The 15,150-nt window shown below is 32.2% G+C and overlaps 1 protein-coding gene and 1 long non-coding RNA gene across 4 annotated transcripts in view; one reads left to right on the top strand and one right to left on the bottom strand.

Moving 5' to 3' along the window:
• The window catches only part of LOC114313023 (uncharacterized), a 257,539-nt gene that overhangs the window by 165,444 nt on the left and 76,945 nt on the right, over positions 1-15,150 (bottom strand). The window lies entirely within an intron of this gene.
• Positions 5,383-8,545, top strand: LOC114320576 (uncharacterized). Of its 3 annotated transcripts, none has more exons than XR_014356367.1 (5): positions 5,383-5,603; positions 5,985-6,119; positions 6,836-7,076; positions 7,843-7,964; positions 8,099-8,545. It is a non-coding gene; the product is annotated as an uncharacterized LOC114320576 (long non-coding RNA). The 3 variants fall into 3 exon arrangements; XR_014356366.1 differs by lacking the exon at positions 5,383-5,603 and adding an exon at positions 7,574-7,756 and having other exon boundaries at positions 5,613-6,119; XR_014356365.1 differs by lacking the exon at positions 5,383-5,603 and having other exon boundaries at positions 5,613-6,119.

The raw sequence follows: 15,150 nt of genomic DNA, 5'->3' as shown, positions 1-15,150 counted from the left end.
AAGTTAGTTCGGTCTCAACAGGTAGACCAGTCGCAGGCATAGCACGGATAGCTCGGTAGGACCTAGCTAATTGTTAGTACAGTTCAAACAACATAGTAAGCACGGTTTGGGCAAGAAGAGCTGAAGCAAAGCAGTGAAGGAGGGGACCAAACTATCGATAGTTCGGTCTACTCTATGCTCGGCATGGCATGCTTGCTTCGGTCGTGGTAGTTCGGCCATGAGAAAACCATCTCACTTGGTTTAAGCAGTGAGGGGGGTATTGAAGGATAAGCATTATCCTTCAGGAGTATGAATCCTAGGAGGACTCTGCATGGAGGAGTAGAAATCCTACTAGGATTGTGCCACACGAAACCTATAAAAGCTCACAAACATCACCTACGGAGAGGTAACACAACTTTGGTTCTTTGATACACATAACTTTTTGCCTACTTGTCTATTTTGCTGACTTAGGCATCGGAGGGGTTTCCGGCACACACCCGCCGGCTAGCTCATGTTTGTATTTTCAGGGAATAGAGCGACGACATTTAGAAGAGCGCAGACTTGATCAACAGGATTATACGAGAAGATTTATTCCTTTCCCGTACAATTACTTATAATATAATGTTTGTATATTTTTTATTTATTTATTGCCAAGTATATAGTTTGTTTTGAATTCTAAATTTAAGGATGTATTATTTCCATAAAAATAAAAAGTGAGTGGAGTGCATGTGAAATGAAGGTGACCCGATGCAAGGCGAAGAATTGAAAAGAAAAAGAAAAAGTAGAGTGTTGAAAAAAGTGAGTGGTTCACGCGTTATTGCGTTGATCATATGGACCTGACCCAGCCAACCTAACCCAACGCGTTCAACATGTCTTTCCGATGTTTACGTGAGAAAATAATTTTTTTATTTTTTTAAAAAAATATGTATAAAAAATATGAGAAATAATATGATTTAAAATGAATTAAAAGTTGACTTTTAATTTTTTTAACTCTTTCCAAATTGAGCCTTAATTAAGAAAGAAATTTTTTTTGGCAGGAGGGTATAGCTTTTGTATTTAAATTGGGTTGTGCCTTTTCTTCTTTAAGCTTGTTTTGAGAAATTGTTTAAAAATTAATTTTTTGATATTTTTTAAAAAAAATGTGTAAAAATAGAGAGATAATGTGACCCAAAATAAATTAAAAGTCAAAAATTAACTTTAGCCAAATTTCCAAAATATCATTGAAGATTTATATTATGAGTCTTACTAACAAGTGTCTGTAGAACACAAGTCAAAGACAAAAATTTTAAAGAACACAATAAATTTTTTATTGAAATCAATATAATTTTTAACATTTTCAAATATTTTTAAAATATTTTACATAATTCTCAATATTAAATAATACATAAAAAAACATTGGTTAATATTTGTCTTATATTATAATGGATATCACATCTACATCTATTGAGTCATATACCAAATGAATTAATTTAAAAAACTTGAATCTTGACTTAATTATATGAAGGGCTACTTACGTGTAGGTCCTAATAAATGAATTTATTATCTAATAAGTCCTATGAAAAAAATTTGTCATAAAAAAAGTTACTAATTATAATTTTTAACGACAATTTATAAAAATCATGACAAAAAAAAGTCACTGATTGTCAATTTTTAGTGATATATATAAAAAATTGTCATAAAAAAATTATTTTTAACGATAATTTTGCCAAGACTTATTTTCAATAGGACTTGATGAGAATTAAATCCAACTATTAGGATCTATTGATAGTTGGTATAGATTTTATAATAATCACATGACCAAATAAAATTAGAGTAATAGAATAAAGTCACCACTAAAGATATATTGTCTTCATTGTCTTTTGCTGCCTTTTTTGTTTGGGGAAATTACTCGGTAATTTCATAAAGTTATTATAAATTTATAAAATAAATTTTATAATTTGAATTATTATAAATTAATAACATTTTTCATCAAATACTATTAAAAAAATGTTACTAATTATTAATTTTCAGAGACAGTTTGAAAATTTTCTCATAAAAATGTTACTAATTATAAATTTTAGCGATATATTAAAAAAATCATCACAAAATGTCGCTAATTTTCAACTTTCACTGACAGTTTGAAAATTTTGTTACAGAAAAACGTCACTAATGGTAAGTTTTAGTAATAATTCATAAAAACCGTGATAAAAAAATAAAAAATAAAAAAAGGTTACTAATTGTTAATTTTTAACGACATATACCAAAAAATAGTCAAAAAAATATTTTTAACGATAATTTTAATATAATTTATTTTTAATAAAATTTAATAGAAATTAAATCTAACTAGTAAAATCACTGATAATTTACCCTAAGATTAAAGTAATAGAATAAAGTCACCCCTAAAGTCAGTCTTCATTGTCTTTTACTGCCTTTTTTGTCTGGGAAAATTACTCGGTAATTTCATAAAGTTATTATAAATTTATAAAATAAATTTTATAAGTTTAATTATTAATATTTATAATTTTTTTACTTATATATACAATTTACTCTGTTTGGTTTCCATTTCCAAAATTTACTTTTCAAAAAAATTTATTTTTTCATTTTCCGTATTTTTTATTTTTACTAAATTTTTTTAATATTTTAAATAATTTTTTTAATTTTGAGACATTCCTATCATAAATATACTTAAAAAATATAATATTTGTAAAAAAAAATCTACTAAATATCAAAAATACAAAAAAAATTAGTATATTTTTTGTGTTTTTGTATATTTATTAATTTTTTAAAATAAAAAAATTCTTAAAATTTTAAAAATAAAAAAATATAAAAAAACAAAAAATTTAAATTTTCAAAAAATTGAAACCAAATTATTTTTTCATTGAAAACTTTTCCTTTTATTTTTTGTGAATTGTTGCCACCTCTATATTAACGCATACAAACATCTCACACGTTTGAATGACACCCATCTGATCGTGTTCTCAACGTGTGAGCCCAGTCCCATTGTCCCGCGTTGGGTTGGGTCCCATCTAGGAGTGTAATTTTGGCCAGGCACGGCCCGGCCCATATCGGGCCTTACGAGCTCCCGCCAAAAATTAGGTCCGGTAGGGCCGGCCCATGGGCCAGAAAATTAGGCCCAGGGGTATTCAGGCTTTAGGCAAGCCGGTGGGCAGGGCCTCAGGCCCGGGCTTGGGCTCGAGCTTTAGGCAGGCTTAAACAAATTTTTTTTTTCCACCAAAAATTTATTATTTTCCACTAAAAATAACACTAGGACTTGGGCAGGCCAAGCTTTGAGTGGGCCTTGAGAGGGTCGATGGGCCGGTCCGAGCCAGGCTTCAAAACGATGGCCCAGGCCCAAGCCCAATGTCACGCCCCACTTTTTATTACTCAAAGTATTACCAATTTCATTTACTTAATTCCATTTCAGAGATAACATGCGGAAATAAACTCGTATATTCAACTTGTAGAAGTGAATAACATTGCTCTCATTCGTATGCAAGTAAATACAACATGAGTACACTAAATAAATTGCCCTTGAGCTTACATCATTAAAAGTCAAGAAGAAGGGTATAACCCTTTTTACATAAATGGCGTTCCGCCAACACAAAAGAGGCCCCGTGGCCAACAAATAAGAAGATCCAACCTTGTAGAACATCCTGGCTATCACCTGAAAAAGATTCAACAACGTGGGATGAACATATAGTCCAGTAAGGATCTCAACATGATCTCCAACAATAACAACTTACAGATAGCTATGATCATGAATATTCATTCTCATACTAGAATAGTAATGTGGCAGTTTATACAAAATATACATAAGTATGAACTTTTCTCGAAAACAGCCATTTCATTCGACGCTATAAGCGGTTCACCTTTTTTTTTCCTTTTTATTACCCAATTTTCCAAACTTTCATGACTATAACAGTTTTAGAAAAAAAACAATTTCACCAAGCCCATTACTCTTCCCCCATTTTCCGTACTTACAACAAAATGACCTTTTTTGAAAATATGTTCACAAATACCCCCTTTTCCTTCACACTTTCCAAAATCTCAAAATGACATTTTGGTTTGTTCCCAATGCATTCATATCAATACATGCATGCCTTAAATAAAAGGGAAATAACAAATCATCAACATGTATATAATCCACAAATGAGGCAGCTCGGCCTTTCAAAACTGTAACCATCGCAACCCATAACATACTTAGATACACTGATGATAACAATTAAAACTCTGCTCTACCAGCTATATGCACAGTAAGCTAAGGATACGCCAAGCGATAAGCGAGATAATAACTCATTTTAAACATTTCATACCTCATAATAGATACACATTTTAGTACTGTATCAATCTTAGATAAAAACACTTCCATACTTCACAAATGATACACATTTTAGTGCTGTATCAATATCAAAAAAAAACACTTCTATACTTCACAAATGATACACATTTTAGTGCTGTATCAACAACATGTAAAAACACTTCCAATATCAATAAGCACACATATAGTGGTGCTAATGGAGTCCATCCACTATCTCCTCCCAAACAAAATCCGATTTAGAGGTCCATCCCCTATCTTCCCCTAAACCGTGGAGTACATCCCCTATCTCCTCCCAAACAAAATCCGGTTTAGAGGTCCATCCCCTATCTTCCCCTAAACCGTGGAGTACATCCCCTATCTCCTCCCACACAAAACAATGTATATAAGCGATTATCATGTACAAATTCCTCAATACAACAAAGCATAAATAACAAGTGTAATACATACACATAGGAAAGAATAATATTTTATATTTTAATTTTTCAATTAAATTTAGGGGAAATTAAAAAGACATCTCCCTACAAGTTTGTGTAAGAATTTAAAGATAACAATAATTTACTTGCTAGTTAAAATTCTTGAGATTTGAAATCTTAAAATAATAATGACAACTTTAACATATATAGTCCAAAATGCCCACATGATCTTAAAAATCCAAATTTTTTTTCATAACGTCGTTTTTCTATCGCATGACCTTTTACGTTGTTGAAGTGATTTCAAAATTTTAAAATTTAATAATTTTTATTTATATCTCCATTTTTTTATAAAATTTATATTTTTAGAATTTTCATTGACTTAGTCTGCCTTGGTCATCGAAATTTAACTGGCTAACTGAAATTTTACTGTCCTATCTCTGGTCAATAAAATTTCATCAACTTTGTTTTTGAAATTTTGTATTCATCATAGATCTTGTTTTACAGATCTTGATAAAACTATTCAAAAAAGACAAATTTTATAAATAAAAAAAAAATCTAGATCAAAAGTTATAAAATTTTGAAATTTTTAAATGATCAAAAAAGACAAATTTTTAAATTTTTAAATGATAAAGCTTACGCAATGCAGATGGGTCTTGAAGAAACATTATTGACCACTCAGACTGTGTATTTCCAAGTTGCTTTGTTGTATCCTTTAGCTGATGCATAAGAAATTCAAGCATGCTTCTCTTGGCGTGTGGCAGATGTCTTTTGGAAATTTGCTTATTATAGAAACTTCTTGGTTTCATTTTCAATTTTTCATGCCTTCACAAAGCTAAAGAAATACTTGGTTATAATTTTTCTTATTGCTAAGCCATTTGCTCGTGTAGGATGGTCATGACCACCCAATGCATAAGGTCCTTTTTAACCTTGATATCTGTACAGGACATCTTTTTTCTGCCGTTTGGGTTATTTTGACAATCATGACAAATGTCTTTCAGAGAGACCTCTCTGACATGCTCCAGGATGCTTCAGGCCAAACATTTTAACTGAGCGTGAAGTGAATTCCTATCTTGGACCACTGTTATGTCCATATATAATTTTATGTTTACTTGATTTTCACTTGGATATCATCTCTTATTATGTAACTTTTCTTAGTTACTCTACTTTCGAGATTGTAGAAGGAGTTCCATGAGTTCTGTTTTGTTCAGAATGTGCATTTGCCTGACCATGTTGAATTGTATGGCATCTTTTATGGGTGGACTAGATTACAAATGACTTTCCTTAATCATCAACAGATACACTTCATCTTCTGGAGAGAGGCGTATTAGAGTGCATACTGCAGCAGCACCAGTGGTTGCAGATCTAGGAGAGATGTATCGGCAAGCTGATACTGGCGCCATCACTTCTTTGTTTTGTATTTTTTTTCGACGGTATTTTTTTTTCATTCCCAAAATCTACATCATATATCTAATATTTCAAAATATTATATACTTCATGCACATTTTTTATATTATAATCTGCATGTCTTCATTAGTTGTGATTTATTTAAAAGGATATTATTCTGGATCTCATTTTCCTGCATTTATCAGAGCCTCTGATGTGGTGATGCCAAAATTAAAAGCTTTATGACTTGAGTTAAGATTGGCTGTCAAACATGCAGAATATTTGTGCTTTTAAAATGAAGAAAAAAAGCAAAAATAGGGTGTCCTTGTCGTGTACTAGGTGATGGGGAACGTAAAGGAATTATAAAAGAGATGATTGAAGATTAAGAAAATTAGTTGATTTAGGAGTTTAATTTATATATGAAGTTGAATTTGTTTAGGATTTTGTTTCTTTATAGGATTAGTTTGGTTTGCCTGTATATGTGGCTTTGGTGTAATGAATTAGGATACTACTATAGTGGTTTGAATTGTGTTCCCTTTTTCTCCTTTGTTTTATTCCCTTCTTCTTCAGGTTATTTTATGCCACATAGACTGTAGTTGCTTTGTATGCTACATGGACTCTTCCAAATTTGTGAAGTACATCTAGCGATACTTAGAAGGCCTTTTTTTTTTCCTGCTGCTTTTCTTATATGCTGTAACTGACCTCTCCTGATGCTGTATTCATTCTTCCTTTTTTGAGGGGGGGGTTAAATCTTAAAAATCAGGTTAATCTGTGTGAGCGTGATACTGAAATGCCAAGAAAGCTGATGAGGATACTGAAGAAATTAAGGGAGGAAGATCCTGCATATTATCAGCTGTGTCACCTTGTAAGACACAGTGAACAACCAAGAGAAGGTTTCTTTCTCCTTACAAACCTAGTTGAGGACCAAGTTGGTGGTATGAATGGCTATGTGGACTGGATTATGTAAATACACCAACAAGTGCAACAAAATGCATAATACATAGGTAAGAACGAGTTGTTCACTGGTCGCTTAGATGTTTGGATGATGCATTTGATTGTGTTCTATCAGAAATATGTTAAATGCAAACCTGTATCTTTGTTGAGTATAATTGGGATAGTTTAATCTTTTAAAAATAAAAATTGCTAAATTACCTGTTTGAAAAACTGCACACAGATGCTTGTGTAAAAGCTAAAGTAAAGGATGTGGCACAGTTATTTCACCAAAATTCTTGCATCTCTATCAGATGATGATTAAAATAGCTTGATCTTTCAGTTCCTCTATCTGATTCCAGTTGTATGTGATTAAGTTGGTTAGATTAAGATTCAAACTTTCAGTCTTGGCAGAGATGTATCGAGGCTAATCCCCCAATCCTAAGACTCAAATTTATGATATTAGTTGCTTTCTCAGCTTCAGATTTGGTGGTTTTAACTGAGATATCTTTTAAAATACACCAGGTAATTATCTTTTAAAATACACCAGCTAAATTTTTTTTTTTTTTAGCACAACAAAGCTATTGCAAATCTCAAACTGTCATGATGATACATTTGATGGACTATATAATCAAATAGCACCAACCACGGATCCACTAGTAACAGAAGGGTTTAGAGTGTCTGGTCGATTTGTTGACATCAGAACTTTGATGTTAATGATTCAGTTGATTTGAATGATGCTTTAAAATTATAGGTTTATTATGGATTGAATGAATTATGTTCTAAGTTCGGTATTTGCAGTGATTTTTTCATCTTCTAATTTGTGGTATGTGCTGACAGGTGGATGTGATTGGCATTGATGAAGCTCAATTCTTTGATGACCTTTATGATTTCTGCTGCAAGGCTGCTGATTGTGATGGGAAAATTGTTATAGTTGCTGGCCTGGATGGGGATTACTTGAGGTAACCTTACATCTGTTGCAGAGTTCATTGCCTGCTACTCAATTTTGATGCTGCATTAATTTTTTGTTTTTTTTTGCCATGTTAATATATATATATATATATATTTTAATGTGAAATCAAAATGTTTATTGCAGAAGGACCTTTGGCTCAGTGCTTGACATAATACCCCTTGCTGATTCCATAACCAAACTGACAGCTCGGTGCGAGCTCTGTGGCAAGCGGGTTTTTTTTACCTTAAGGAAGACTAATGAGACAAAGACTGAGCTGATTGGTGGTTCTAATGTCTATATGCCTGTCTGCCGCTAGCACTATGTCAATGGGCAGGTTGTCATCGAATCAGCACGGGATACTCTGGAATCTTGTAGTAAAGCACAAACGAACTCTTATCAGGAGGAAGTTGCAGTTGCTTAGAAACATATCTAGCTTATTCACAGCCTGATAGTTTTTTGGGCTATTTGTATTTTAGTCAAGGTGTTTGCATAACATCTTGAATTTGGAATTTGCAATGTTTCTATGGTACCTTCTCATATGTATATATAGAAAGTTTATTTTATATTGTATCAATATTTACCACTTGAGTACTTCTAGTTTGTGTTTTAAAGATGGCAAAGAAGATGGTGATGCAGGCATGCAGCTGATCTGTGATGAATGTGAATAGAAATGTTATTAATAGATAATTGTGCATTGTTTTCTATCAAATATTTCAAAGATTACAGGGATGTGATGAATCATTGTGTCATTCACATCATGGATGATGCTTTAAAATTATAGGTTTATTATGGATTGAATGAATTATTAGGAATTACAGGTGTATTGTTTTCCTGCTTTTGGCGACCAATTTATTAGTCGGGACAAAAAAATAATTTTTTTTTGCAAAAAATGACAATTGCCGACCAAGAGTTTTGGTCGCAAAAAATACATCTATTGCCGACCAAAATAGCTCTTGGTCGTGGAATCTCACTTTTGCCGACAAAAAGTTTTGGTCGCAAAAAGTAACAAATGGCGACCAATTTTTTTGGTCGTGGAATGTCACAATTGGCGACCAAACTTTTTGGTCGTTGAATGTGATAATTGGCGACCAAACTTTTTGGTCACGAAATGTGTCAATTGGCGACTAAGATATTTGGTTGGGAAAATATCACTTTTTGCGACCAAAGTGTTTTAGCGACAAAATGAATTAGTCACGGTAATTAAATATTTAGCGACCAAAAATTTAGTCGGCAAATCCAACTTTTGCCGACCAACCAAAATTTTGGTCGCGAATTACTTTTGTCGACCCTCAATTGGCGACCAAAGTAGCGACCAAAAAAATTAGCCGCGGATAACTTTTGCCGACCAAAAATAGACTTTTAGCGACCAATTTTTTTGTTGCCAAAAGTGTTAATTCTTGTAGTGTGAGTTAAAAAAGTAATAGGTGATACCTGAAGTGTTATAGTGAGAGTATTTTTGTCACCGTATATTTTGGAGGACCTATATTACTATAAAAAAATTTGTTGTCATCATCCTTCTGAAAGAATATTACTACAAATCATAAACAAAAAATCCCGTAAATTTATAGAAACATATAAAAATAATATTTCACAATTTTAACCTCCACCTTTTTAGTTATATATTTTATAAAGGATGTTTTCTTATATAGTGAAAAATGATTCATAAAATAGAATTTTTTTTATATAAAATTCATACAAATTATGTGACATTGTTATTTTTGGACCATAACATGAGTATTTTTTTTCCTCTTTAAAATGAAAGAATCACAAAAGGAAAAAAAAAGTATCATTTTATGTGAGTTTTTTGTATGAAAATTCTATTTGTACAACATTATTATTGAATATCGACCATTAGAAAGACTAAACTAATACTGCTATAGGTGAAGGCATAAGAAATTCAGCAGTTGACAACAAGAATTGAGGCAATCGTATCAGCATGTTGTTGAAAAGGATTTTGTTGGGTTTGAGAAAGACTTGAACAAGGCTGTGAAACATTTGGTGCAAGTTGATAACTATACTCCTAGTCAAGTTGTCTCTATTTGCGGTATGGGTGGTTTGGGGAAGACTACTCTAGCTAAAAAAGTATATCATCACAAAGATGTCCATAATCATTTTCATTGTTTTGCATGGGTATGCATATCTCAGCAGTACCAAACAAGAGATATTCTGCAAGGAATCTTCATCAAACTTGTTCCAAAAAGGAAGAAAGAGGTTGTTAGGATGAGAAACAAAGAGTTGTTTGAGCAACTTTATGAAGTCCAGCAGAGGAAAAAATGCTTAGTTGCACTGGATGATATTTGGTCAATAGAGGCTTGGAAGAGCTTGAAACCGGCCTTCCCAAATGGAATCACGGGCAGCAAAATATTGCTAACGACTCGTAATAAAACACTACCTTTACAGATAGATCCATACCATATCCCCCATGAACCCCAGTGCTTAAATGACGAGGAAAGTTGGGTTCTACTTCAAAAGAAATCATTACTAAGAAGAGATGGCAGAGGTAATATTAATCAGTCCACATTACTATATATTTTGATACAAATTAAATTATTTCAATGTTAGTTTTCATATCATCTATGTGATCTATTATCATCTAAAAAGATTACTAACCCATGGGTTGAAATTTGAGAAAGATGGAAAATACTTTAGCTCTACTGGCCACAGGGTCGTACCAAATGTATTTAAAATATTCATTTACGAAAACTACATAAAATTGAAAATTTTCAAGGGATTACTTTCCAGTGAGAAAGAAAATAGAATTTTACACAAACATGCTTGCACCTCCATACCTTTTCACTTACACCCTATCACATAATCACTTGCACCCTCATATTTTTGTAATTTTTTTCTCTATTCCATTGTGCTGTAATTCCACCAAGTTTCAATAGTTGGAATAGGGAAGGACTCATACAAAAAAAAAAAAATCAAATTAATCAGACATTCAAAATCACATGATCCATAGTTGTTTTCTACAAATAGATAGTATATTATAAAAATCATATATTTAAAAAAATAAATAAATATGATCTTATTATTATGAGGTTATAAATATATAATTAATTATGATTTTTTTTATAATTGATTTACTTGACAAATTTTACAATATAAATCATTTAAATAATCAAAATAGACCGAAATTGTCCTACAGAAGGGTCACAACAGCGTTCCCAAGACGACACCAACAACTCAATGGTTATCAAACATATAGGAACATAAAATTTATATTGTCCTACAGAAGGGTCACAACAGCATTCCCAAGACGACACCAACAACTATGGTTATCAAACATATAGAAACATAAAATTTATATGAAGATATATATAGGGTAAACTACCAATAGAGTTTAATAGTTAGACTTAATTTCAATCATGTCTAATTAAAATAAGTTCTAGTAAAATCATTGTAAAAAAATAATTTTTTGTGACAATTTTTTGCATGTCGCTAAAAATTGATAAATATTAGTGACTTTTTTTTTGTCACGATTTCTATAAATTGTCGCTAAAACTTACAATTAATGATATTTTTTTATGACCAATTTTTCAAACTGTCACTAAAATTGTGCATTAGTGACTTTTTTTTCCCTAAAACTTATAATTAATAACATTTTTTGTGGAAAAATTTTCAAATTGTCGCTTTAAATTAATAATTAATGATGTGACATATTTAAGTCCACTTACTAAAACTTACACGTAAGTGCCCCATATATATATATATATATATATACTAGTGGTAAACCCGTGTTATGCACAAGATTGATTTAATAATGTATAAATTTTTTAATAATGCATTAAGTTCTAATTTAAATCATAAAATTATAATCATAATGCATATGGATCATCTTTTCAAATTTCATAAGTAAGGACAATAATACTTCAAAACAAATATTTACAAAATATTATAATCATCCAACTGATATATTTTTCTTGAAATAATAAATTTGATTTCTAATTGATGAAATTAACAATAAATAAGATGTTTTTCAATGAACCGAATATTTAAAACATATATATTCTAAAAAAACTAGTAATAAACTGAATGTCATAAATTAAATCTATCTATATTTGATAAATTAAAACTCAATAAATATTGCTCATCATGTCCAAATGCCCCAGAAAGTGCCTGCTAAAAAAATAAGAAGAAGAAAAAAAAAATGTTATCAGTTTTTTACATACAAATGAACTTAAAAAAAAAAGGAAAAAGAGAAGAAGATATATTACCTTATGAGGAGTGTTTATATAAATTTTTCAAAATTTGTTCCCTTTACTTTATTCTAGCTCGATGGTAATATTGTTCCGATCAAATATTTTTCACTTATTTTTTTCCCTAATTTTTGCATTGCCCAACATATTTTGATTTTCCAATCATCAATATTTTCTACTGGTAAATCCTCTTTATGTAGTACAGTTTGAAATTCATTTATGGCATTTTACATGGCCAAACGATATCTATGACGCAAATTTAGAGGAGGCTGTCACTATAAAAATTAACACTTTTGGCAACAAAAAAATTGGTCACTAAAAGTCAATTTTTGGTCGGCAAAAGTTATCCGCGACCAATTTTTTTGGTCGCTACTTTGGTCGCCAATTGAGGGTCGGCAAAAGTAATTCGCGACCAAAATTGTGGTTGGTCGGCAAAAGTTGGATTTCGCGACTAAATTTTTGGTCGCTAAATATTTAATTACCACGACTAATTTATTTTGTCGCCAAAACACTTTAGTCGCGAAAAGTGATATTTTCCCGACCAAAAAGTTTGGTCGCCAATTATCACATTCAACGACCAAAAATTTTGGTCGCCAATCGTGACATTCCGCAACCAAAAAATTTTGGTCGCCAATCGTGACATTCCGCGACCAAAAAGTTTGGTCGTCAATTGTGACATTCCACGACCAAAAAAGGTTTTGGTCACCATTTGTTACTTTTCACGACGAAAACTTTTGGTCGGCAAAAGTGAGTTTCCACGACCAAGAGCTGTTTTGGTCGGCAATTGTCATTTTTTGCGAAAAAAAATAATTTATTTGTCGCGACTAATAAATTGGTCGCCAAAGCAAGAAAACAATACACCTGTAATTCCTAATAATTCATTCAATCCATAATAAACCTATAATTTTAAAGCATCATTCAAATTAACTGAATCATTAACATTCGACACAATACATAATTCATTAACATTCGACACAATACAACTATTCTAAGTTTTCATTCACAAGTCACATCCATCTAGCACAACAAATTGAAACAATACATAATTCAAATTTACAGCATCAGGAAAATTGCTTAATCCACTAAGTTGCCTTGATAGCCAATCAAAAAGATCCTTGCGCCCTTCCGTGCCAAGCTTTGCATCCATCAAAGCAGTAGTGATGTAAGGCACCTAACAAAGAAACAGAATTGGAAAATTTATCAGAGAAGCATGATAGTGGCAGCAGCACTGGATTGCAAACCCGTATCTTTGCAAAAATCAATTAAATCCTATGAACATGTACATCGTATTGAGACAACTAGCTGGCATAATATGTAACGCCCTCAAAATAATAACATTAAACCCATCAAATAAGACATTCGTTAACATATGAAATAACCACATTCTTCTATTCATCAGTGTTTCATTACAAAAGTATTACATGTTAACAACAAAAGCAAAATGCCCTACGGGCTTACAGCTTTCGAAGTTAACACTTGGTTACAACAAAAGAGTACTAACTCATACACGTTAAGCCCTTGGCTTGAATTTACATGTAATACATCAAAAAGTAAGGTGACAAAAGTATGTCCACTTCTAGCCTCCCAAGCTATGTCCTTGGAGGTGGCATGCTACCTGTACCTGAAAATGATATTCCCATATAGGGTGAGCCACAGCCCAGTAGAAATACACTAAACCAACTATGAACAATGACTAAAACATTAGCAATTGATAGATGGCCAACACAGATACATTCACATAAATCACATATTTATGTCATACAACTTATGAGTCCAAGTTACCTTTCATTTTCCCTTTTTCAACAGATAAGCATGTTAGCTCTATCATTATTTCAACAGATATGTATAAAAACAACATCCCATGTTCATAGATAAGCATATAAGCTGTATCCACATTCTCAACAGATATGTATAACAACAATATCCCATGTTCACAGATAAGCATATAAGCTGTATCCACACTTCACAAAGATAAGCATATGAGCTCTATCTTCACTTCTCTAGACAAGCATATAAGCTGTATCTACGGAGTTCATCCCCTATCTTCTCCCAATACTATCCGGTTTAGAGGTACATCCCCCATCTTCCCCTAAACCGCGGCAGTACATCCCCCATCTCCTCCTCTACACATAACGTATACAAACACATTGGTTCTATATACAATCACTCAATACATACAGTTAATGTATTCAATGTATTCTATCAACCGTCAAATTCCATGACACATTCCATTGATTAGTTTCCGTTTGCCTAATCATCATGCATTGTCTACAACAATCACGACTATCCTCCACCGATAGCCCAAGGCAGATATTTCTAAACAGAAAATAAATGCACAAATGGATATTCAATCAACATTTCTTTTCCTCATTCCTCACAATTAATTATCCCAATTAATTAAACAATGTAATTAGGTCAATTCCCATAATTAACATTTCAACCCTTAGGTCCCATTGTCATCAATGATTCAACATTTATTCCATTTCTCTATGCCAAACATGCATCTAAGTTTATTATAAACAAAACCCCAACTTTTGTAAAATTACACAAAAGCCCCAAACTTTCACGAAATTACCAAACCAAACCCAACATCACAAAATACTAAAATTTAAAAACAAAATCCATAGAGAGGAGTAGGATATCCCTACCTCGAAGTTTGAGCCAAAAAGGGGATGAAGACTCGAAGATCAACGTGCTCCAAACCCACACTTTTTCAGATTAGATCGAAGCTCTCAACGCCCTCTATCTTTTTAACAAAGGCCCTAGGCTAGATTCACACTCTAGGGAGATCAATTCTTAGAGAGAATGTAAGTGTAGAGAGAGAGTGTCTCGGATCTAGGTTTTGAAAGAAAAAGAAAGTGAAAAAGTGATGTTCAAAAACGCTACTGTCCGCTGATATAAAATACGCTCGCTCGAGCGAAGACTTGGTCGCTCGAGCGACCAGACACAGAAAACTCTCGCTCGAGCCAAGAAGTTCTCGCTCGAGCCAAAAACTCA

The sequence above is a fragment of the Camellia sinensis genome, chromosome 15 (assembly GCF_055761805.1).
Source record: "Camellia sinensis isolate YWXY chromosome 15, ASM5576180v1, whole genome shotgun sequence".
NCBI classification, from domain to species: Eukaryota; Viridiplantae; Streptophyta; class Magnoliopsida; order Ericales; family Theaceae; genus Camellia; species Camellia sinensis.
The sequence above is the reverse complement of the archived record's forward strand: the minus strand, read 5'-3'. Positions and strand labels throughout refer to the sequence as shown.